Here is a 23,286-nt window from a genome sequence, read left to right on the forward strand (position 1 = left end):
CTCAATCTCTGACCCAAATCCAAATTATTTGATTGTTTTCCTTTCATTTTAACTGACAAATGTCACACAGAGCCGTCAGTTTTAGTTGCTTTAGTCCGCTCACTGCCTCAAGCAAGCATGATATCACTTTATTTTACTTTAGGGTGTCTTGTCTGCTCTCAGTACCTCAAACTTTTTATTTACATTCTAAGCAGCCCATTGTTGTTTGACATACATCTTAAAACAGTGACAAATGGAACAGAATAATTATTATAAATGTGTGGCTTGTTAGTATAGCATTTTTTAACCTCCTAAATGAAGATATATATATATATATATATATATATATATATACATATATATATATATATATATATATATATATATATATATATATATATATATATATATATATATATATATATATATATATATATATATATATATATATATATATATACATATATATATATATATATATATATATATATATATATACATATATATATATATATATATATATATATATATATATATATATATATATATATATATATATATATATATATATATATAAAAAAATATATATATATATTATATATATATTCATATAATAACACAAAGGTTTCCTCAGTTGATTTTGATCACAACACTACGGTAACTTTGATTTTAATAACCAAAGTTTAGTGTGTTGATTAAATAAATTTACCTCAAAATCACTCATGTCAGCTTCATGGTGGCTTTAATGGACAAGTCAGGTAATCACTAGTTTGGGTAGTTTGAATACATCTCCAGTGAGTCCAAACTTCCACTGGCACTTCATACGAATACCAGCTCAATGTATCAAATTATTCATTTCATGGAACTTTTTTTTTTAGCTTTTGCAGAGCTGGCATTAGCTGTTAGGCAGCAAATCATCTCCTCCAGTAATTCTCAATAAAAATCCTTCTAAACCACATAAACTAAAATCCCGAGACTAAACCATAAAAATAAACACTTGACCACCAAGATCCCACTGACTCTGCAGAACACTTAATGAAAGATTAACACCAAAACTTTGTGTAACAGAAAATAGGAAACTTGACAAGCTCAACCAACTCCATGTGTCGGATCTTTACACATTTTTTATTATTTTATTTTGTTTGTTTTTTAGAATATTTCAGAATATTCCAGTTTTTAATGACGATGTTTGCCTTTTCTCACATCTTTTTTTTCTCCTTCGGGTTTTAAGTGTCACAGCAGCTGTGCTTATGACATTTTTCATTGTTTAACAAACATGCATGTTGTGTTTCCTGAGGAAGTGATGCTCTAAACACACATCACCTTTGCAGTTAAAACCTTTCATTTTTGCATGTGCCTTGAGTCCCCTTCATTTCTTCACCCTCTGAGCAGTGTATCAGTTCTGCCTTTGCCTTAAACTGACAGATCCAAAGCACAAAGTAAACACCACTTCATGTAGCGTTGTATCCTTTTGGCTGAGGGTGAAATATATTTGATGGATTATTTCCAGTTGTTTCAGCTCTTCAGGAAGCGTTTAATGTGAAGTGGCTGGGTTGGAAAGCGGATGCACACCCAGCAAAGGCACTTCCAGCCAGAATGAATACAGTTCACTGCACACGGCATAACAAAACACCTGCTTGCAGCAAGTGTCAGAAATAGCTCCCATTGGTTTTATGGTTGCTGAAAAGAGAGAGTTAAAAAAAAAAAAAAACATACTTATTATGGTAATTTGCCATTAAAATGCAGCTTTATTGTAACAAAAACATACTGCACAGCTGTTTATAGCTTTGAATCAACTCATAAATGTAGTTATGTAAATTCAGTTTCAAAATGAATCTTTAATACATGGCATTAAAAACAAAGTTTAATGAAAAACAGCCAGAAAAACCCACAACTGGAAATGTACAACTGTATGCTATTTAACTCATAGTATTCAAAGTGTTTCATTAATTTATTTTAAATAGAGGATATCTACAACAATTGTATAAATTAATTATATTTCTTCCTAAATGTTGTGTATTTTGAGTCTGCAGTGACTTAAAAGGAAATGATCATATAACATCGAGTTGTATTAAAAAGCTAATTTTCATTCCTTTAAGCATATAAAGTTTTCTTCAAGCCAAACATTTTTATACATTTAGGCTGTTCTTTATTTGCAGCTAAATGATTCCATTCTCAAATATGTTGTACTTTGCTATGTAAATAAAGCTTTAAAAAGTCATTACAATGAATGAAGAACAAAGTTTATTGTGGAGGAAACATCAGTAAAATTACAGCATATATTTTGTTTTCCTCACAACAAACTAGTTATAATTCTAAAGCCTACAAATGGGTTTCATTGCAGAAATGTTTACTGTCCTTTTTTACTTACATCAACAAGTTAACATTAAACTCATCCTAAAGTAACACAAACTACTGGACATAAACACTCAGTCATGGTTCACTCATAACTTGTACTAATGTCGAACACATTTTCCAACCAGCTTGTAATAAATACTTTACTTTCACTGTAATTTGAACTGTTGGTTACAGGATCTTTTTATTATGTTAAATCAGATGTATTTAAATGAGATTAATTCAATTTTAGACATTTATGAAACACTGGATTCAAAGGGCGCCTATACATTTAATGTATGGAGAAAAAAATCTGTATGTAACGCAGATATGGGAAATTAACTTTTAAAGTATGGTCATTTTAGCTATTTATTCACTCTGACATTGCTTTAACCTTAGAAATTATATAAAAAGCACAAGATCATCACACAGATTGCAACAGTGATGCGAAATGTGCAAAAAAAAAAAAAGTGTGAATATGTGGGAAGGAAACTGACAGAAAAGAAGAATAGTCGAGGAGAGGCTGCAGAGGGTGCAGACACTGCAGATAGATGAGACAATGCACTGCCACGTCATCATTAGACAACCCTGGTCAATGTCAGCCTGTTGCAAAACACCAAACCCCCACTCCTTTGTGTTCTGGTCTGCTTCGTTTCATGCAGCCCTGCATGCTTTTAGCACGTCTTGTCTCTGCTCGGCAAAGCAAACATAATTATTAGATAACTGGAGCAACAATCAGAGAAGAATCAAAGAAAATGGACCATTTCTGAATTTTTAAAAAAATAAAGGAAATTGGGGATGAAATGGAACTGATATTCAACTTGTTTAAACAGTGTTTGCTTAAGTGTGATCCTGTGGCATTCTTTAAAAAGAATGACAATGCTGGGTTTCTCCTCTTTCTCAGCTTTCAATCCTTCCACCCCTCCCTTTCCCTCTGGTCTCTCATGACCTCTGCCCCAGTGGGAAGTGCCAAAAGAGAAAGCCTAAATTACTGCTACAAATAAATCTATCTGTGTTTGAAAACACTGAAGATCCCCTCCCACAAAAAAAAAAGAAAAGAAAAAAAAAAAAGAAAAGCAAAACGAAAAGAAAAAAATGGAGCTTGTGTGCAGAAAAGGCAGCTGAAATTCTCTTCTGACAGCGGAATTCTTCTTCACCAGGATGCCTCATTCTCCTCCTTATTTTACCAAATATCTCTCTGCAAAGGGCTTTCATTACTCAGTCCTTGTTTCATATAACGGTGTAATGCAATGCTGCTGCAATGCTGCTGCAGCGCTGCGTCAGAAGCCAAAATGGTCTGTCACATGACAGGAGTGCTGGTATTAAAGCCCACGTTCAGACCACACACTTTCTCATGAGGATCCCCTGCCACAACAAGCTCAACAGCTGCTGCTGTGATATAAACTTGATGCATAAAAGATGAGGATTGCCTTTTAATAACTCGGATCCAGCAGAGCTGCCCTGGAGAGCGAGACATCCTCTCAGAGCCCATTTTCTTGCCCTCGTTTTCCGACTTCTAGTGGCATTTTTTGCCTGTTGTTGAACTGATTGCAGTTTACTATGAAATCATACGCTTTCGCTCATGTTGGCAATTTCCTACAACTCCGGATTCCTGTATTTATGTAGTACACCACACACCACACAGTTGTTTTCCACAGCTGGAAACTGGCAGGAAAGAAAAGGATGGTGCCATTTTTCCTCCATCCCGTTCGTCTTCAACCTATCATTGCTTGTTATTTTATGTTTTATTGACTAGTGGCTTGCAGTGTGCTGAGCAGCCTCCCTGGCAGTCCAGCATACACTTTTTTCACTATTAATCTTTGTTTTCTCTGCTTTTTTCTGGCAACCTTCCTAAAAATGTCAGCAGTCTCATTAAGGTCCCCCTGACACACCCATGCGTTCATGTCTCACTTGCAGCAGTGTGTAAGGCGACAGCAGGTATTTTTCTCCTTTATGTTTTGTTATATTGCTAACTCTACCATTGCTTTGCTTCCGCCAGGAGACCTTCAATTCCACATTTTTATTTGGTACCCATTCGAATGGATTATTCTCCATGTGCACTGCTACTTCTGGAGCTTTTATGACTTACAAATATGCAACATTTCTGTTCCTGCAGAGTTCCTCTGGTTGAAATCCATAACTTCGTTTTCTTGCATAAACTGCTCCATTCATGAGCACGCACATGTGACACAGATCGCAACATCTTGAAGCACATGTTAAGCCCCATGGGTTAAAAAGAGCATATGACTGCAGGAACATATTAGGATAAGTAAGGAATATATAAAGCATAACCACACACACACACACATAAACACTTCTCTTATACACATTTTGTATTTCTGTAATCTGTGCTTTGAAGAAGGTGGTCTCTGAGGAACCGTGTTTCTTTTTCTCTTTCATTTTTTTTTTTTGCTAAATTTATATGTATAGTTAGGAAAATAGCTAAAAAATGAACCACAGATTAAACAGCATTGAACACATTCACTCTGCAGCCACTGTTTTTACGCCTTACGCGTTTGCTTTTGCATGATCATCTTCTGTTTTCATTGTCTCCATGTGTGCAAACAGATGGCTTCTTCTCTCTTTAAAGATACAGGAGCATTTGAATAGATGTAAGACAGCATGTCGGGGTGTGTTTGATGATCTATACAAAGGTGATGTTATTGTGTCCTTATGTGTTTCGGCCATACCCCAGTGGATTCCAGGTTGTCTTGAAGGTTTTGTTCTTCCTCCAAGACAACAGGTGCAAATCTGTATAAGCTCCAGCTTTGCACCTTTCTCCATTATCCTGCCTAATTTCCCCAGAGAGAAAAAAAAGAAACAAGAAGGGAAGGGTTCAAAGAGGTAGGGGGTGGACTTACATGAATGGAGCTCTTCTCCAGCTGTATGGGCTAATGGAAAGCTACATACATGTATGTGTATCTCTGAGGCACGTGTGCACATGCACATGTTTTACAGCTTGCATGTAAATGTGCGTTTCTGCTTTGTGTGTGGTGCATGTTTGTTTCACTTAAAAAAAAAAAAAAACACACAGAAGAAGAAAAACATAAACAGCTACTCTGACCGTAATGCCTCAGAGACAAAGTTATACATAGAAAATTACACACTGCAGAGCCAACAGCTTCTAAACCTAGAAACGAATCACACAGACGTGCACAGTGAATAAAATTCAGCACATTAAATAGGACAAACATGTGGTGTATATAACTTCCAGCACACTAAAAAACACTTTTAAAAAAAAAGCTATCAGTAGTAAATGACCTTCGCCCTTTAAATACTATTTTTGTATTTGTACTGATGATGAAGTTTTGCTGCGTAACCATCCGGCTCTCATGCAGTTCATAGAGACTGTTTGAATTTTTTAAACCTTGAGTTTTTAAAAATGCTGGAGCGAAGAGGGAGACAAGGCATTGTTGGGACTCTCCAGGCAAAGCAATAAGCTCCCTGGCATGCTCAAGTTAAATCTTTCATGTGAGAGGTGAGAAGGATTCTTTATGTGTGTGTGTGTGTGTGTGCGTGTGTGTGTGTGTGTGTGTGTGTTGCTTGGTCAATCTGTAAATGAACATCTAAGACGGTCTTTACAGTTTCAAGCTCAGGCAATAATTTGTTTAGAATATAAGAAGAACAGAACAACATATTAATTAATTTACTTTATGAATTTATTGTGATTTTTGCTATTTGTTGCTGCCTTTTACCACGTTTTATGCCTTCCTTCACCATTTGTAATGCTTTCAATGTTTTATGTAAAGCACTTTGAATTGTCTTGTACATGTCCGCTACATAAATAAACCTGCCTCGGCCTTGTCTTGTCTTTTCTTCATGTTTGATGCACGTTGATGCAAAATACAGTGGAAAGGAGACGGCAAAGCTGGCGAGGGCTTTCTTCACAACACTATTAGCTTTCTGACATAACTCTGGTAAATGTCTCTGATCGTCACCAATATGCAGCAAATACTGGAGTAAGCACACAAAGAATGAACCTAAATTGAACTGCCATCATTTGGGATGACATCATCTAAAGCTGTTCATGCTGTGTCCACACACACTCCTGCTTCAGTTGAAGGAACTGTGTGTAACAAGGACTGACATCTAGGGGTCAAGATTTTGATGCCAGACATTTCTGATGATGTAATCTACAATCAGTCAAGCAGCATATTGCATCGTTGCAGTCTTTACTCTTGTATTTTGACTTTATTTCTTGATGTTTTATCTTCTTTGATAAGGCCGGTTCACCCCCCTCCCCCTTTGCTTGTCTGTGTTACATAAGACGTATGACACTACATTACTCAAATATGTATCCCCACCTCTTAGAATTGTTTTTTCTGCCACAGATGTCTCCTTTGCTCTCACTTTTTTTTGGACACAATTGTTCTTTTATATATGTCCTTTATTCACATTGGTAAGATGACAATAATAATGTAAACATAATTTTCACGTATATTAGGGGTGTTGTGGTATGCGATAACAATTTTGTTTGTGGTTTTTATGTGGTTTGAAGGTAGTTTGCTTTGAATTATTTTAATATAATTTATTATTTTGTTGTGATTTTGCTATTTGTGTTGTCTTTCATGCTTTTTACACCATCTATAATGCTTTTATGTGTCATGTAAAGTACTTTGAATTGTCTTGTACATGAAAGGTACTATACAAATAAACTTGCCTTGCCTAGGATTTACAGTTCAGATCTTTTTCAATACAGTTAAAGGAACTGAAAAACATGAATATGCTTAGCAGTGGTTTAAACATGAAAATGTTAATTGACATTTAAAATTAAGCTAAAAGTTAGAAGAAAAAAAAAGAAAACAGAAAAAAAAAAAGAAAAAAAAAATGTTGCAAAATTAAAAGATATGGCTCCTGTATTTGAATGAACAGTATTTGTACATATAAAGAAGAGAATATTATAAGTAAGAGAAAAATCACTTAAACTTACATAATAAATTAATCCACAGTTCAATGTTTGTTTGTTTTTGTGTTTTTTAAGTAAAACTTTGATTGAATATAAGCAGTAAAAGATAAAGTAACATATTATTAGTTGCAGGACTAGAACATGTTTGGTTAGTAAAACAACTGTCTTAAATTTGAGGGGCTACAGGGGAAACAGATTTTAAAAGAGCTTGGCATAAGACCAAAATCTGTGACTGCCAGTGGGGAAAGTGAACATTTCTCTGCATGCACTGTCGATCTTAAAGCAGGGTGGACAACACTGGTCCTCTAGGGCTGAAGTCCTGCAAGTCTTTGGAGTTTTTCTGCTGCAACATGGCTCACTCAGATCAATGCATAAACTTCATACTGGCTCAGAGTCTGCACCAGTCTTCTAATTAAGTCTGATGTGTATTGTGCTGCCGCAAGGACGCAAGGAGCACTTGCAGGACTGCAGCACTAAATGAACGGAGTTGCCCATCACTGTCTTTGCGGATGAGTGAGGTCTTGAAAGATCTGAAAAAAGAGTTTGGAATAACAAAGGTAGAATAATTTCACACAGTCTGATGGCTAGAAATGGTAATTTACGCAGTCCTCTAATATATCAATCAATCAATCAAACTTTATTTGTAGAACACTTTCACATACATCAAAGTAACCAAAGTGCTGTACAGGTAAAATAAAATAAATCAACATTGAAAGCACTAAAATAAAGACAACATAATAGTTAAAAGACAAAATAAGACAGATAAGATCTGATAATATAACATGTAACTAACATGCAGCTGGGGTCATAAGTGGCCATTTCTGATAGGCAGACTGTACCTTCACCATGAAGAACTTAGATTTCACTTTCACCACTGAGGGACTGATAAAGATTTCTCTTAATATTATTATTATTATTCTTAATACAAGTGTTATAAAGACCTTCCTCGTCCTCTGAGATGTAAATGCAGAGAAATGTACACTATCGCCACCTGCGGTCACAGATTTGGATGGCTCACAGATTTTATTATAACACTGGCTGCTGTGTTTGTCTTATCCACTTGTTTTTGTCAATTTACAAATTGATACTTCATACTTGCTAAAGTACTCCCAAACATGAGAGTTTAATGATGGAAGAGTCTTCAAGCTCTGGATTGTCTTTAAATCTATGATGGTTATAACCATCATTCTTATTATAAAGCACCTATTCAGGAAGGTTCATACGTTCTCTTGCAGGACTTAGTCTAGGTTTGAGATGTATGATGTAATGCGGAGCCCACGGACCAAAGGGGCGGAAAGAGTGGACACTGGTTTAGGTGGGTGTGGCTGTCCAGAGGAGGAATTAGGTGGGCTGAATATTTGGTTAGGCTGGTGGAATGACTCTGATGATCATGAGGAAAACGGTTTAAAAATGGGTAAAGAAATCCCACAAGAGATAAACAGTAAACTATAATCAGTGGTACAAGAAAATCGGCTCCAGCTGCCACTGACGTAATGACCTGGCAAAGACTGGGTGGAAAGCACATCGCTTCCCATCACCAGCTTCTGCAGTGGATCTGCTGAAGCTGGTGGTGGGATGAGAAGCAGGTACGCTTGCTGATGAACTGTCTCCTGGGGCTTAGGGGTTCTTAATGGACAGAATGGAAGGAGAAAACAAAGACACAAGAAAAACAAGGCAGTAAACCCAAACTATTACATCAATATCAATCTGTTTTAATACTTACACTGCATTAACAATATGTGGATTGTGAATAAAACTCATTACAATACACTGATCACTCACCAAGTCAGCAATTCACACACACGCATACACCAGCTCTGTGTTTTAAGCCCAGGTTTAAATGAACACCTGCCAACCATGTTAAATGTGGGCTGAAATTAATTTTGTCTGGTATAAATGAAAGCATGCTAGCCAGTTTGGCTTGTGCTGAATGAAGTAAATCATTTGAGTTATTTGTCCTGGCAGTGCGATCACTATGTTTCCTGTGACCACTTCTCCATGACGTATCATGCATCCAACTGGCGGGTGCTTACTTTGCAGGGCGTGGTGTCATTTTCGAGCGATTGCCTGAACAAAACGCAGTTGAATGAGGAACAAAATTTAAGAGAAGAGTAGAAGGAAAACCAAGCCTTTAACTGGCTTAAAGGTGGAGTATGTAAGATTTTCATTTTTTTTCAAAATAAATTAACCAACAAAATAACTACAATCATAATTAGATAGTTTTTTTTAAACATGTAGGTTCCAGTCTGTTAATATTTGATGCGTTATTAAATACAAGTTTAATTAATGACAAAAAGCACTTTTTTTTTTACTGGTAGGCAAACATTTAAGAAGGGCCTTTGTCATTAATTAAACTTGTAATTTAATAACACATCAAATATGGACAGACTGGAACCTACATGTTTAAAAAACTATCTAATTATGATTTCAGTTAATTTTTTTAGGTAATTTATTTTGAAAATATTGAAGATCTTACATACTCCACTTTTAAAGAATATTAAAGCGAAAGCAGAGGAGGAGGAGAGACAAAGAAAAAGAGGCTTCTCAGTGCAAAAAATGCATTGTCTGTACAAACTAAAATGACTCCACCAGCTCCAACTTTCTCTTCCACTGCAGTCCTGCAGGTTTCAGATGTTTCCCTGCTCCACCAGGTTCAAATTTAATGTCTCTCCTCTAAAGTTTGTTGTCAATTTCTGCCTAATCATGCTGATTCAGGTGTGCTGTAGTTGGAAACATGCAAGACCTGCAGGACAGTGCCCCCCATGAGATATATAATATTTATGGCTTCATCAGTCTATTAAACTGTTCAGTCAGCTATTCAGTCGGTGGCCACTTTTCTGCCAATGTTCCTCATGCTTCAGTCAAACATGCTTGTGAAATGAAAGTGTCATGGTGCTTGGATGATGTTTACAATTCCCATGAGTAATGACAAGACCTAAAAGTGAAGCAAGATACAGTAGAATAGTGTCTTCAATGTCACAATTTTCTGAAAACATCAGTTTATATTAACAAGCAACACATTTAGCAATAGTATGTGATTGTGGCTTAAAAAAAATTAAAAAGAACTTTCTGCATGTTTAAGCTTCTTTACCAGCTAGTGTTATACAAGATTACAGTTAATTATGGCTTATTGCTGTAAAAAAAAAAAAAAAAAAAAAAAAAAAAAAAGACAACATGTAATCTCACACAAAGGCTCACAAACAAAACAAAATTGTTCTGAATGTGTTTCAGCCAGCAGCTATGATTACTGAAGCAACATGAAACAAGACTGAAAGCTAAGTTAGTGGTTAGACGATTCTAATTTCCCAAAATAGTTGCAGGGGTCACCTTCCCTGTCTTAAGAAGCCTCAAAGAGGCATCATTAGTCCGATTTTTTAGTGGAAAGTTAATGTCTTAAAAAGCTCTACATGCTAGCTGAGGTTTTTCCACCTCAGCAGGAAACACTAGCTTCTTGTAAACAGGGACCATAAAAAAAATAGCAAATCTTTAATCTTGGGCAAAATTCTAACATTAAAAGTGGATTTTAGTCACCACAGACCACTATTAAATGAAAAGCATAGAGACCAGCTTTTGGTCACACAGTCTTTAAAGTGCTAAAATAAGATCACTAGCACTCTTTTTCTGTTAGTAAACCACCTGCCTGTCAACTCATGACATCCTAAGCCAATCAAACAAGAAGAAATCCAGAGATGACAGTAATTCCCTGCAGGTAGACATGATGGAAAATGCATTTGGGGGTGTTGCTACTTCAGTTATTTTAACTCGATCTGTTTATACAAGGTCATTCCTTTCAGCTTTATTTGTATTCAACCAATTCATAAGAAAGTCACATCAGGGCACTTTCCAGGCAAAACAACTCATTGTGATCCAATCAGAAGTCATAGAAGTCAATTGAAATAAAAATAAATAAGATAATCTAGTACTACCACATACCTTGGTTAGCACTGTTACATAGCTTCAGGATAACATCTGATATTGTTACAAATGATTAGTAGTGGTACTTGCACAGGGACAAACTCTCTTTAAGAAACGTGTCTAAATGTCAGCATTTTAAATTAGGAAAACACATCACACTGATGTAGTGACACTCAAGATCCAGGCCTGTCCTAAAGGACATTTCTATCTTCCTCCTCCTCCACAAGTGACCTGTCAATCATTTGAGGTGACACCCGACAGTGTGCAAGCAGAATTTAGAGATGCCACCCTGTCCACCCCTTTAGGTTGAACCTAACCAGCTGGAGAAAAATGTCCTTCACTTGTTTCGTATATCTGGCAGGCAACACTATTTTCACATCGCCGTATTATATAAATATAAGCATGTTCCTGATGATTCTTTTTATTCCGACATATGTATCATATTACATATGGATCAAACATATATGGGTGGCTGGATGGAGTAACGCAATGCTAAGCTTTCTGTCATGGATGTTAGTCATAATACTATTGTTACGACCCAAACTCCACTAGGCCAACTGAGCCTAAGAACTGAACAAAAGAAAGATCTGTGGCAGTGTTCACATAGCCCAATATAGATTTATTGTTCAATGGGGGAGATGAGGCAAGAACAGACCAAAATTGGCAATATGGTAATGAATGAGGTGGGGATGCAGCTTAAAACCACAAAGGGTCTCCAAATAGCCAAACCAAAGGGAAAACTGGCATATAAAGTGGTTTTTCCCAAACAAAAGCAGCACCGGTTTAACCATAACAAAACAAAACTAACAGATGTAACACTACTGGTATCACACCCACAAACAAAAAGATTTCAGAACTACAAATAAAAACTAAAGAAGAGAAAACAATGCTGCTCTATCAATGTCCACTTGAAATACGAAAGGTCCAAGTCCAAACACCAACGCAAGCTTAGGGCAACTGCTGAGCCAGTGGTTGCCATTGAGTGAAGGACTCCAGGTGTCTTAAGTCCCGGCCATTAGTGGAATCAGCTGAGATTGGAGCTCCAATTATCCAATGAGCAGGGGGGAGATGAGCATGTGAGCGGTAGGACCAATCCCAGCCAGGAGGCAGCAAACAGAGTTTTAAAGGAGCAAATGATCCCAGGTGAAGGCTATGAGAATTAGCAGGCAGCCATAACAACTATAAAAATGTTTTTACTTCCTGGTTGGGTAAAGATTTAAGAAAAAAAACACAGCAGTTAAGTAGAATTAGAATAGAAAAAACATTGTTCTGGGAAACATTTAATATTTTTAATGCAGTCGAACAGACATTTTCCATCTTACATCTTTGTGACTCAATATGATGGTGCATATTCATGGAGCCATCATTTTCTGACAACGACTTTGTTTGCAATGTAATCTTTTAAATTTCTGTTTCTATTCAGTATACATGCAAACATAGATTTTTTATTGGATGACATAACAATATGAGCCGTTCTGTATTATAACACTATAACTCTAAGTTGCAAAATAACAACCTCATTTAAGTGTAAGATGCAGCATGTGGCAAAATTTCTGACACCTAAGGGTAACATTTCCTCTTGCATAGGTTAATACTTTAATAAAAACTCAACAGTCTGGTGTTAGTTATCTTACTTACACCACAGCATCTCATGTGTTTCTACACGATATCCGTTCTGAGTTCTCCTCTGATGCCACATACACACAGATACTTGCAAGTCTGTGTCAGGGCAGCCGCAGACACAATGCATGTTGGATGGAGGTGAAGCTGAAAACACTCAGGTTATGTTGAAGATGTCATGTGCAACACAGAAATGCAACAAACCAAGCTGAGTTGTAATAATTTCTAAACCGTTTTACCTTTTAACATGTTGATAATGAATCTATTATTCTTCATAGGTTTCATTATCAACATGTTATCTGAGGAATTTTTGGAGCAATTCTACTCAGGAAAACTTTTAATAAAATTCAGCCACACACAAACCAATGAAAGTCTTAATAAAGTAAAGTTTATTTAAACGACGGAGGATCAGGGAGAAGACGGGGTCCGGTCCAGCAGGAAGTGCCAGAGAGCTAAAACGCGTTATTTTAACAATCATGGAACCTTTTTGGAAAAATAACCTTTTGAAATCACAAATCTGTAATGTCATGCAAACTTTCCATAAGGTCACCCGATATCTATCACTAATGTCACTTTCTTTGCACACTTCACTCTTTTTACAGCTGATTTTCACAATACTCCTACATCTAGGAGACACACTTTTTCAATTCTACAATAATTTTCACTCCATTTTCTGTCTAGCTGTCTTTTTTGTCATTTGAATGGAAATTCAGGAAATTCATCCATCTATAACTTTCTTATGGTCTTATTAACCTAACTTATACTAACTTCTCTAACTTATTTCTCCTTTTTTCCACAGGTCTTCCTGAATAAGTGCAGTTGTACATGTTGATCTGTCTTTCCTGTCGTCTCCACCCCAACCAGTCGAGACAGATGGCTGCCCTCCCTGAGCCGGGTTCTGCCGGAGGTTTTCTTCCTGTTAAAGGGGAGTTTTTTCCTTCCCACTGTCGCCGCGTGCATGCTCAGGATAGGGGATTGGATCAAGGTCATGACTCGGTGCAATCAGTTGGTTTCTATTATAGGATATGTATGAATTGGCTTGAAATGACGTGTATGTAAAGTGCCCTGTGACAACATCGTTGTGAAGTGGTGCTATAGAAATAAAGTTGAACTGAATGAATTAACTAAATATAATTGATTTACAGCAGAATAAAAAGTCTGACAAATCTGAATACAGATATGAATATTTTCTACTTCTATTTCTCCAAGTCTTGCTGTTTCTCTGCCTCACACTTGGAGACTATTCACAGTATGAGTCTGTCTGTGGGAGTTTTCCTCTGTGCAGTCTGTGGGTTTTATCAGAGGTGTCCCACCTGGATGGAGCCTGGGAGTAAAAACAGCTTCAGACAGATTTAGAGCTCTTTCTGCTCCACAGGAATGAAAGAGCAGTGTTTGTGTTGTACGTTGTTTGAATAGAGCTCTTTTTGGTGTGAGCCTCCTCTTAGTAGATGGCTCGGGTACATAGATTTATAATGAAGCGTTTTGATAAAAGTCTGGCATCTTTTAAATGGAACAAAACAAAAAAAATGTGCAAAAAGGAGACCAAAGATTAATTGTGGATATTCTTTTTGACATGCCTCTTACTGCAGACTGTTTTTTTAAGCAGGACAGAAAAATGTTGCATTGAAATCATATTTTCCCCTATGTTAAGAAATTATCTCTCTCTGCTTCTCTTTCTCTCTCTCTTGCTCTGTTTCTCTCTCACCGTCTCTTTTTTTAAGTAACTTATTTCCTGAGTTTTTAACACTTCATTTGATGTCAGGCTGCGGAAGAAATGATGACTTTATGAAAATAAATAAAAACACCGTAAACTGGGCTTCCTGGCATCTAGTTTTATGTGTTCTCTGCATGAATGAAGCAGACATGTATGTTCAGCAGCTGTCTGCGTCGTGTGTCATTTTAAAATAAAGTTAGGAGCCAAAAATAGGTCCCAGGCCTTTTTCCTGTGCCTGGTATGTGACTCACTTTCAATTTAGTCAGGTTAAGTAAGACTGAGCCCCAAATTAAAAACAGATAGCTAATAAAAACTCCAGCCTTTAGCAGCATGGGTAATTTTTTTCCCTTTTATGAATACATATGTTCAGAATCTAATCTTTATTTCCTGTACATGTGTAATTTTTCTGTAATGACTCCATGATATGACACACTTTGCCATGTTGAAGTTTTTGAAGTACAACAGATGTTTTAGATCAGATGCTATTGCCTGATTTTGTGCAATTATACATGGTTAAAATGATCCTCTATTACTTCCAAATGCATATGAGACCTAATATAGAAATGACTATAAAACATTTTTATTTTGAATATAAAATAGCAATGAAAGGATTGTAAAACAAAATTGGTCAATTATTCCATGTTGTTTTCAGATAGTAAACAATGAGCTAGCGATGAGAAACATTCCACTCACACGTGCATCGCATGCGTATTTCATATTTGCTCAGCTGTAATTATCAATTCAGAGCAAAACATTTCAATTTGGAAACTTGTTTATTGATAACAAACTGTAACTCTAATGAGGATTATGTCAGACTAACTAAATCTAAAATCACTCTGTTTAATAGATTCCATGTTAGCAAATATCATGTCACTCAAATATCCTAAGAAGGGCAATTTAACATAAAAGTAAAATTATTGGAACACGCACATAAAACTAATTCAGTAGCCGTGGTAAATAGTGTAATTAAGCGAAAGGCATCTGATAAGTGAAGCTCTTATCAGAGCTCAATGCTGAATTGAGCATACAGGGGGACAACATGCAGTTGAACTGCTCAATGCTGCTTATGTCAACATAAATTCTATGGATGAGCTAAAATAGCCTTTTAATACATACACTACTGCATCTGAATAGCTTTCTGTGGTTCTTTAGGTAAAAATGTGTTGTTTGACCTCCCGATGGTACCAAATGGATGAATGAGTTCCATTATATGCGAGGAGAAATTTGATGTAATTTACAGTTTCCCTGTACTCTTTATTACAGCTCAAAGGCGTTTCAGTTTTTAAGCTGTTGGTCTGGCAAATTAAATAAATAGAAAAGTGAAGTTAAGGTTGTTAATGTCAGGTTCAACTGATACATTTACAGTTGGACAAGAGCAAGAGGAAAGCAACAGCTCACTTTACATTTCTCATTGTGTTTGAGTGAAATTTGTAAGAAACAGCATGTTTAACGGGCTCAGATGAAGTGTGGTGAACTATGTGCTGCTTCTGTGGCTTTCAGCCCAAGTCAACCTACTGGTGCCTAGGATGTCAGTACAGCTTTTTGTTTGTTTGCCATCGCTGCTGTCTCTATTTTTGAAGTTGCACCAGGTGACTTTCACCATGACTACAAGCGTGAAGCAGGGGGCGCTTAGTGACCAGATCACATATGACAGAAGCGCAGTGAAGGAGTCATGTTTGTCAGCCAATGAAGGAAGCGAAGAGGGAGACGGATAGAGAGAGAAAATGCCAGTCACAGCCCCAGGCAGGCTAAAAGCACAGGAGGGCATTAGAGCTTGTTTTTACATGGTGTATTAAGACAGATATACAGGCTTCATGTCTGTAAGAAAGCAAGTGAGAAAGAAATCAGAAGTGTAACCAAGCAAGTTGTAAAAGAAATGAAAGAAATCTGTGGATGCACGCTGCAATGAGACCATGTCCTGTCTGCGTAATTAGAAAGGAAGGCGTCAAGATGAGATCAAGAGAGATTATATGAGCAACGTGAGAGAGGAGAAGGTGACAAAAGGTGCTAATCTGAAGCTTTGCGCATTATATAAATGATGTGCGGCTCAGGTCGGGTGGCAGGGTCCAATCAAAGCTTGGGAGGTCAGAATCTGAGCCAACCACATATAGTTAGAACCAAACAAACAGGCAAAACACACACAGGAAATCCTTCAGTGCTGTTTTCCCTGATGGACGAACCGTTTTTTTTGTTTTTTTTTGAGGCAACAGCTCACACAGCTTGTCTTTTTATTTGGTTTATGGACTTGCAGCACTTTTTGCATTGCTGTAATCCTTCCATTCAGGTGCATTTTTGAAATACCAAAAGACAATATAATGGTAAAGTACCCCATTATCTGCTAAGAGTTGCTGCTAATTGAGGAAATCTAAAATGATCTGGAATCTCCTACTTGAAGAGATCTTGCAATAAGAGACATGTTTCTTCTTTTATGTTTGTTTGCTCCAACGGTTTGTTTGTTGTAGCTGAAATTTCCTGGTTTACATTTTCACCATTGCCCCTGAAAGACATGAAGCCTTACCAAACAGCAGGGAACACATTGACGATTTTAAAAAAAAAAAGAAAAAAAAAAAAGATTATTTTATAAATCTTCGACAAATAGTTACATGCATTTGCATTTTTCTTGCTGTAGGTCCATTATTCTTGCAGAGGAATGACACTTGATGCTAAAACCCAACCACAGTTTTGATATCATCACTGACAGCAAAGAGAGCTGATTGACAGATGAAACATTTCATACAAAGCTGTTCATGTGTGACACTGCCTGCATTTCCTCTTTCCTGTAGCACCTGCACCACCAGCACACCAAACACTGTTTGAGCTAAGCTTATATACAGGGGGGTAGACTTAATGCATGATGGCCTGGAAGGCTCATATTTGGACAAGAGTCATCAAAAATGCAAAAGAATGAGAGCATGTGTTCTGGTCAGGCTGCATGAAACTGCAAAATCAAAAGTCTGAATATGTACCATAAAGTTTTATGAGGTGAGGTGGTCTTCATGCTATTTAAATTTCAGACATGGGCCTCAGTTTAGAGTGCAGTAAGGCTCAGTGTTTGTATTATTTGTCTGTTGAATTTGCTTTTGCTAAGTGAAGAAAAAAATGTTCATTTTATTTTATTTTTTTTATTTTTTTGTCTGAAGTGCCAATTCTTTTTAAAAAACATTTTGTTCATACTTTTTGAGGCTCAGCGGTTGCCGAGGTCACTTCCAAAGCCACCCCACTCTGATATCTGCACAAAAACAGGAACTTATCTGCAAGAAAACATAAATGAACTAATGAGAAAAAGACGACAAGACTGTAAACGAAGAGAAGACTGAAGGTAAAACTAAAAGGAAGCAAACTTGTCAGTTAACTTAGTGTCCAGTTTCAGCTCTAAAATGAATCCTTCAACCCTCAACAAACATTATCAGGCGCAAACTCTGAAACAATCCCGAGTAATTCTCATTCCAGAGAAACCAAACCTGACCGACAGCATTTGCGAAGTTTAAAGCAGCCAGGATCCAATGCAACAATGGAAAGATTCTGAACCAGGAGACTCAGATGAATTATACAGAACAAGTTAAAAACATTCTTTACGAGGTGTAATGTCACCCCATTCTTCCTGCAAACATTTCTTAGGGTGTGCAGCAGTATACATTTGTCAAAGCATTTTTCATGCCAAAGTTCTCTACAAATTCTTAATGGTAAATGAGTGGTGACTGCAGGGAGGCCGTTTCAGTACCTGCACCCTATTCCTCTTTGGACATGCTGTAATGTGTGCAACAGGCTGATTCCATTCATTCTACAAACTGCTTAGTCCAATTCAGGGTCGCAGGAAAACTGGAGTCTTTCCCAGCAATCCTCTGGTAAGAGGTAGGGTACACTCTGGACAGGTCACCAGTCCATCACAGGGCCAACACACAAGGACAAACCATTCCCACTCCTGGGGAGGATTTAGAGAAACCAGTTAACATGCATACAGGGGGAGAACATGTAAACATAATGCAGAAACCGTTTTAACTGAGGAGCAAACCAGAGCCTCAGTTCACACAAGCAAACAGATACCGAATGTTAATTATGTGATTGAAGCTATGATAATCTTCAAAGATAAGGAGAGTAAAGTATTTTTGGTGGATTCCGCTCACAGCTGTGACAAGATGCCAAGGCCAGGGTTTTTATTAGAACAGGGTGACAGTCTGAGAATCTTTATGGAAGCATGAGTTGATCCAGTCTTGATAAAAATGTTTGTTACTCAATATTTCTGATGCTTGTAGCCGTCTGACAAACGAAATAGAAAATATGTTCATAGGATCAGCTTTACTTCCCATTCAGCTGTATTAACATGCACTTGTAAATGAAGATGCAGAACTACAGAACTTTAGGACATGTATGAGTTTGAGAAGCACATACATGCAGGAGTTGTTCTACTTTCAACAGCATGATGTTGAAATCAGGTCAGTTTTGAGTGCTTGGATTACTTTTAATTCAGGTTGGAAAAACACGTAGTTTTTTTGCTCATCATATAGACGCAGAGACTAAGAATAGCATTTGTATTTCTTTTGTGAATGCAGTCTTCCTGAGCTCGAACAGAGAAGCTTGAACTTATCTATTACAACCAAAACAGTCTATAATTGTTGATAATAATGAGTATAATTTTTGCTTTACAGATTAAATTTTTATCAAAGCAAAACACATTTATGTTTTTTTCTTCCCATTTTCACTGTTTTCATTACATGTATATAGACTTATGTTAATCCGCTACAGTTCAGACAGCAATTAATTGAAAAAAAGGTACAATGCCTTCTTTACAAATGTCCTAAGTAATGACTCATCTTTTGAAACCTCTTCTCATTCTTTTCTATTTTTTCATTATATAACTGAAAACCAGTGGTAGTCAGGTTTGAGCTTTCATCTTAGCCATCTAATGTATGACTAAAAGGGTGGGAAAATGACTGATTTTTCCTTTTCAAACACATTCTGTCTTTCAGTTCTTCCTAAAACTTTCACACATATAATCTTAAAATCTCTGGTTGTGCTCATAACTTCCTTCTAACAACAAAAAGGTCTGATCTAAATGCATTGCATGTTTTCTGACAGGAGACCAGTCTGTATTGGTTTAATTCTGTAAACATACTTATAATGTTTCCTTCGTGCCGATTTAGGTGTTTATGAGATTCTTATATGCTCAACACTACAGAAATGTGTCATTGCAGTTCCAGTTTCAAAGTGCATTTTCTGATCGGACATTTTTAGAAAGCTTAAAGTAAATCCAAAATCTATTTGGGACCACTTGGGCTCAGAGGGCCTGCCTATTTTAATCTTGTGCCCATCCTGTTATCTGATTTAAAGTTTCAACTAAAGCCAATCTTACCTGGGCCGAAGGGAAATCCACTGACTCCTAGTGACCTTCTGACTACTGATTTGTTACCACGGCCTCTATAGGTCAGGTTCTTCGGACACTTTGGAGGACTGACCCTAATCCAATAATGGAAATGTCATCTGACCTTAGGTTAATATTAGCTCTACAGAGCCACAGAAAAGAGTCAAGAATAAGAACAGAATAAGAGGAACTGCAATGTATTTCTATAACCTAAAAAAATGATGTTCAAAATGTCAAATACACTCTTTAATGTTAAACTTTTGCTGAATGATAAGAAATAACAAACAACAAAGATTGAAAGCTGAAACATATGAACACGAAGTTGGATGATATTGAAAAGGAAGAAAAATGTAACAGAAACCAAATCAGACTTGTGAATATTAAGTTAAATTAGGGGTCAAGTATTAAGGCCTTTTGCACTCTTGTGGTAACCAACCAAAGAGGCTTTGTCACTGACCTAAAAGTCTATCTTATCTCCTTAAGAATTGAGATTATTGACAAACTGGATTTAGCCCAAATTAGACAGTCTGGGAATCCAGGGAGAAAAAACAGAGGATCATTTAACCCTGCACAAAAATATATAGGTTTTGTCCTTTGATATTTAAAAGCATTGATTGTTTCAGCATGTTGCATGAAAATACATAGCTGTTCCCTGGCCTTGAAGCTGACAACACAAAGTCATACAATATTAATTTCTTCCAAGTAGATGATCTGCTTCCAGTTTCCGTCTTAGTATTTAGGTTTTAGTCTTTGCTATATTCTACCCATGCCACATTATGACATTCAAAGTCCAGCACCACAGTGATTCCCTTCTTGGCTGGTTAAATGTGAGTACATTCATGCGTTCACGTATCCTGTGTGTCAGTTCATGTGTATGCATACTGATCTGTAATGGGGCTAAAGGGGAGGGAGGTCAAGTGGGAGTGGTCTCCTCACGTGTTAGGGATTGTGATGACAGGACTGAGAGTGTGTGCTGTAAGCTGTTAGCACAGACTAAACTGTGGGACATCAGGTTAATGTATCCTCACAGCACCTCCCTGTTAAGCAATGGGTGAATGGAGCTGTATGGGACAGGACTGCAGCCAGAGAGAGGCTGATGCGCTGCACTCTGTAATTATCTAGCACAACACAGCAGGGGCAAAACCAATTTTAGTCTTGTGCCCAATCTCAATGACCTTGGAAAATTGTATTTGTTTCTGGTTAGATATGTGCAAACAATATTTTTGATGGTTGGGACAAAGATTAAGTAGAGTTTTTTTTTAAAGTATCTTCATTCCTATCACATTTGGTAATAAATTCATTGTAAAATTGACAAAAAAAAAAACAAACAAAAAAAAAAGTAAATAGAAAAACAGACAGGCAAGTAGATCATGCAACTTAAATGTAATAACTATATGAAATCTTTAACCACTCTTCATTTTTTTAAATTTTACTTCTAGTGGTCTTGACGAATATACCTTCTCTCGGTCAAATGCTTTTTATTGTAGATGCTGTTTTACTAACATGGCTCACTTATATGGAAATGCTTTGTTTTGATTTCTAAGCCACTTCACCAAATCATTCAAGTATATAAAAGGAGTCCAACTCAAGGGACTGTTGAACCAATGTTGTATAAACACATAACAAATCTAAAACCTACAGTAATGCCAACATGGTCTGATGACATGTAATAGTACAGTATATTTGTACCAGTATGACAACTTCCCACAGAGAAACCTTTGCTCAGAGCTTGACATATGGGAAAGTCGGCACTCTGCGAGCTAGTTCAGGCAGGCACTTCATGCTGCTCTGCTGTTTCCCATGTGATCTGCCTCGTAGTCTACTAGTCGCATATCAGATATATCCATTAATGCTGCACACACATCCTATCTTGCTCTCTGCCTTATACTTGCTGCTGCTGCTCAAACATGATATGTTGCTTGCTTTTCTCCCAAATCCACTCCCCCCAGCAGCCACCTGTAGGCCCCAAGGAATGTCTTTTTATGACTCTATTGTTATCAAAACCCTTACCAGTGTTATACTCACTCATTCCCACACACCAAAAAATGATTAAGCTGAACAATTGGAGGGGTAAAGTACATTAACAGTATCTGAAAGTGATGTCATTTTTAAAATAGCTACAGTAAAGACCTGTAACAGTACTGAAGAGATGCATGTAGACTTCCAGCTGGTTCCTCAACTGCTTACCTACGCCTCATTGATTGCACCTCTCCAAAAAAAAGGGTGGCTGTCAAAAAGAAAAATCTTATTTAAGGAAGGGAAATAGTAAGAGAGATGCAGAGATATGCCAAATTATATGCCACTGGCACAAGATCTGCAAAGTAGTTGCAACAGCTTTTATTGTGTGATGCATCAAAATGAAAAAAAAAGAAAGTTTAATTGTCCTCATAATGTACAATGGGTAGGAGAAAGTTAAAACAGGACTAGTCTACAAGCATCTGCACAACATGGTGGATTTTCTGTCATGCTTAGGGTCTAAATTTTAGCCAAATGGTGTCGGGAATGTTGATAAAACTGCTTAAAGTATGAGAACAGACAAGTATGGTTAGATTTTGATCCACCATGCAATACCATCTGGAGAGCGTCTGGTTGGCAGTGACTTCATATTTCACTATGATCCTAAACATAAGGTCAGGACAGTACAAGCACACATGGATAAGAAAACACACAATGGAACACTATCACTCATGGAAGGGCCTCCCTAGACTTTGAACCTCAACATTATTGAAGATTGTTTTGATAGAGAACAGAACAAAATGTACAAAACTCTGAAAGATGTAGTTTAAAAAAAAAAAAATCAACAAGAGGAATTATTAAAGACTAAAGAGCTTTTAGGTTGTTACAAAAAAAAGAGAACTGCATGGGGCAGTAGCCTACTTTTTACTGCATCAAACAACTGCTGCACTTCTGCTTTTTTTTTTTTGGCAGTATATAAAAACATTAACCGACATGGCTTGAGATTTTTACACGATACTGTATAAAGCGTTTTAGTAAGGTGATGGGTCACTGATGTGCACAAAAATACTTTCAACATAAGAGTCACGCTGAGAGAATAAACGTTTTTGATCCTTTATTACACAGATATACGGTCACTGCTGCCCCCAAGTGGCATTTAGTGTAATTACAAGTCAACAAACACTTCAAAACCACCATTTATCGAACATGATTAATAACAAGCGTAATATATTCATGTATACCAAAATAGTAGTTTTATTTAATTTAACAATTAATTTGTTGTAGCAGTAAGAAAACCATATTTTAAATAAGAACCCCGTTCTCGTCCTTTTTTCTTTTGTAACCCGGTTATACATTATTATGAACAAAACATCCGATTGTAAGGTATGTCTCCGTGCGGTACTGTGGATTCGGTTTGTCGTCAGTCCAATCATCTTTGTAGCCAGCATATTAATGAGAATAGTATTTGGTCGGAGGAAAGGTTGGAGGCTTCAGTGCAGTGGA

Source organism: Telmatherina bonti (genome assembly GCF_933228915.1).
Source record: "Telmatherina bonti genome assembly, chromosome: 4".
In the NCBI taxonomy this organism is placed as follows: Eukaryota; Metazoa; Chordata; class Actinopteri; order Atheriniformes; family Telmatherinidae; genus Telmatherina; species Telmatherina bonti.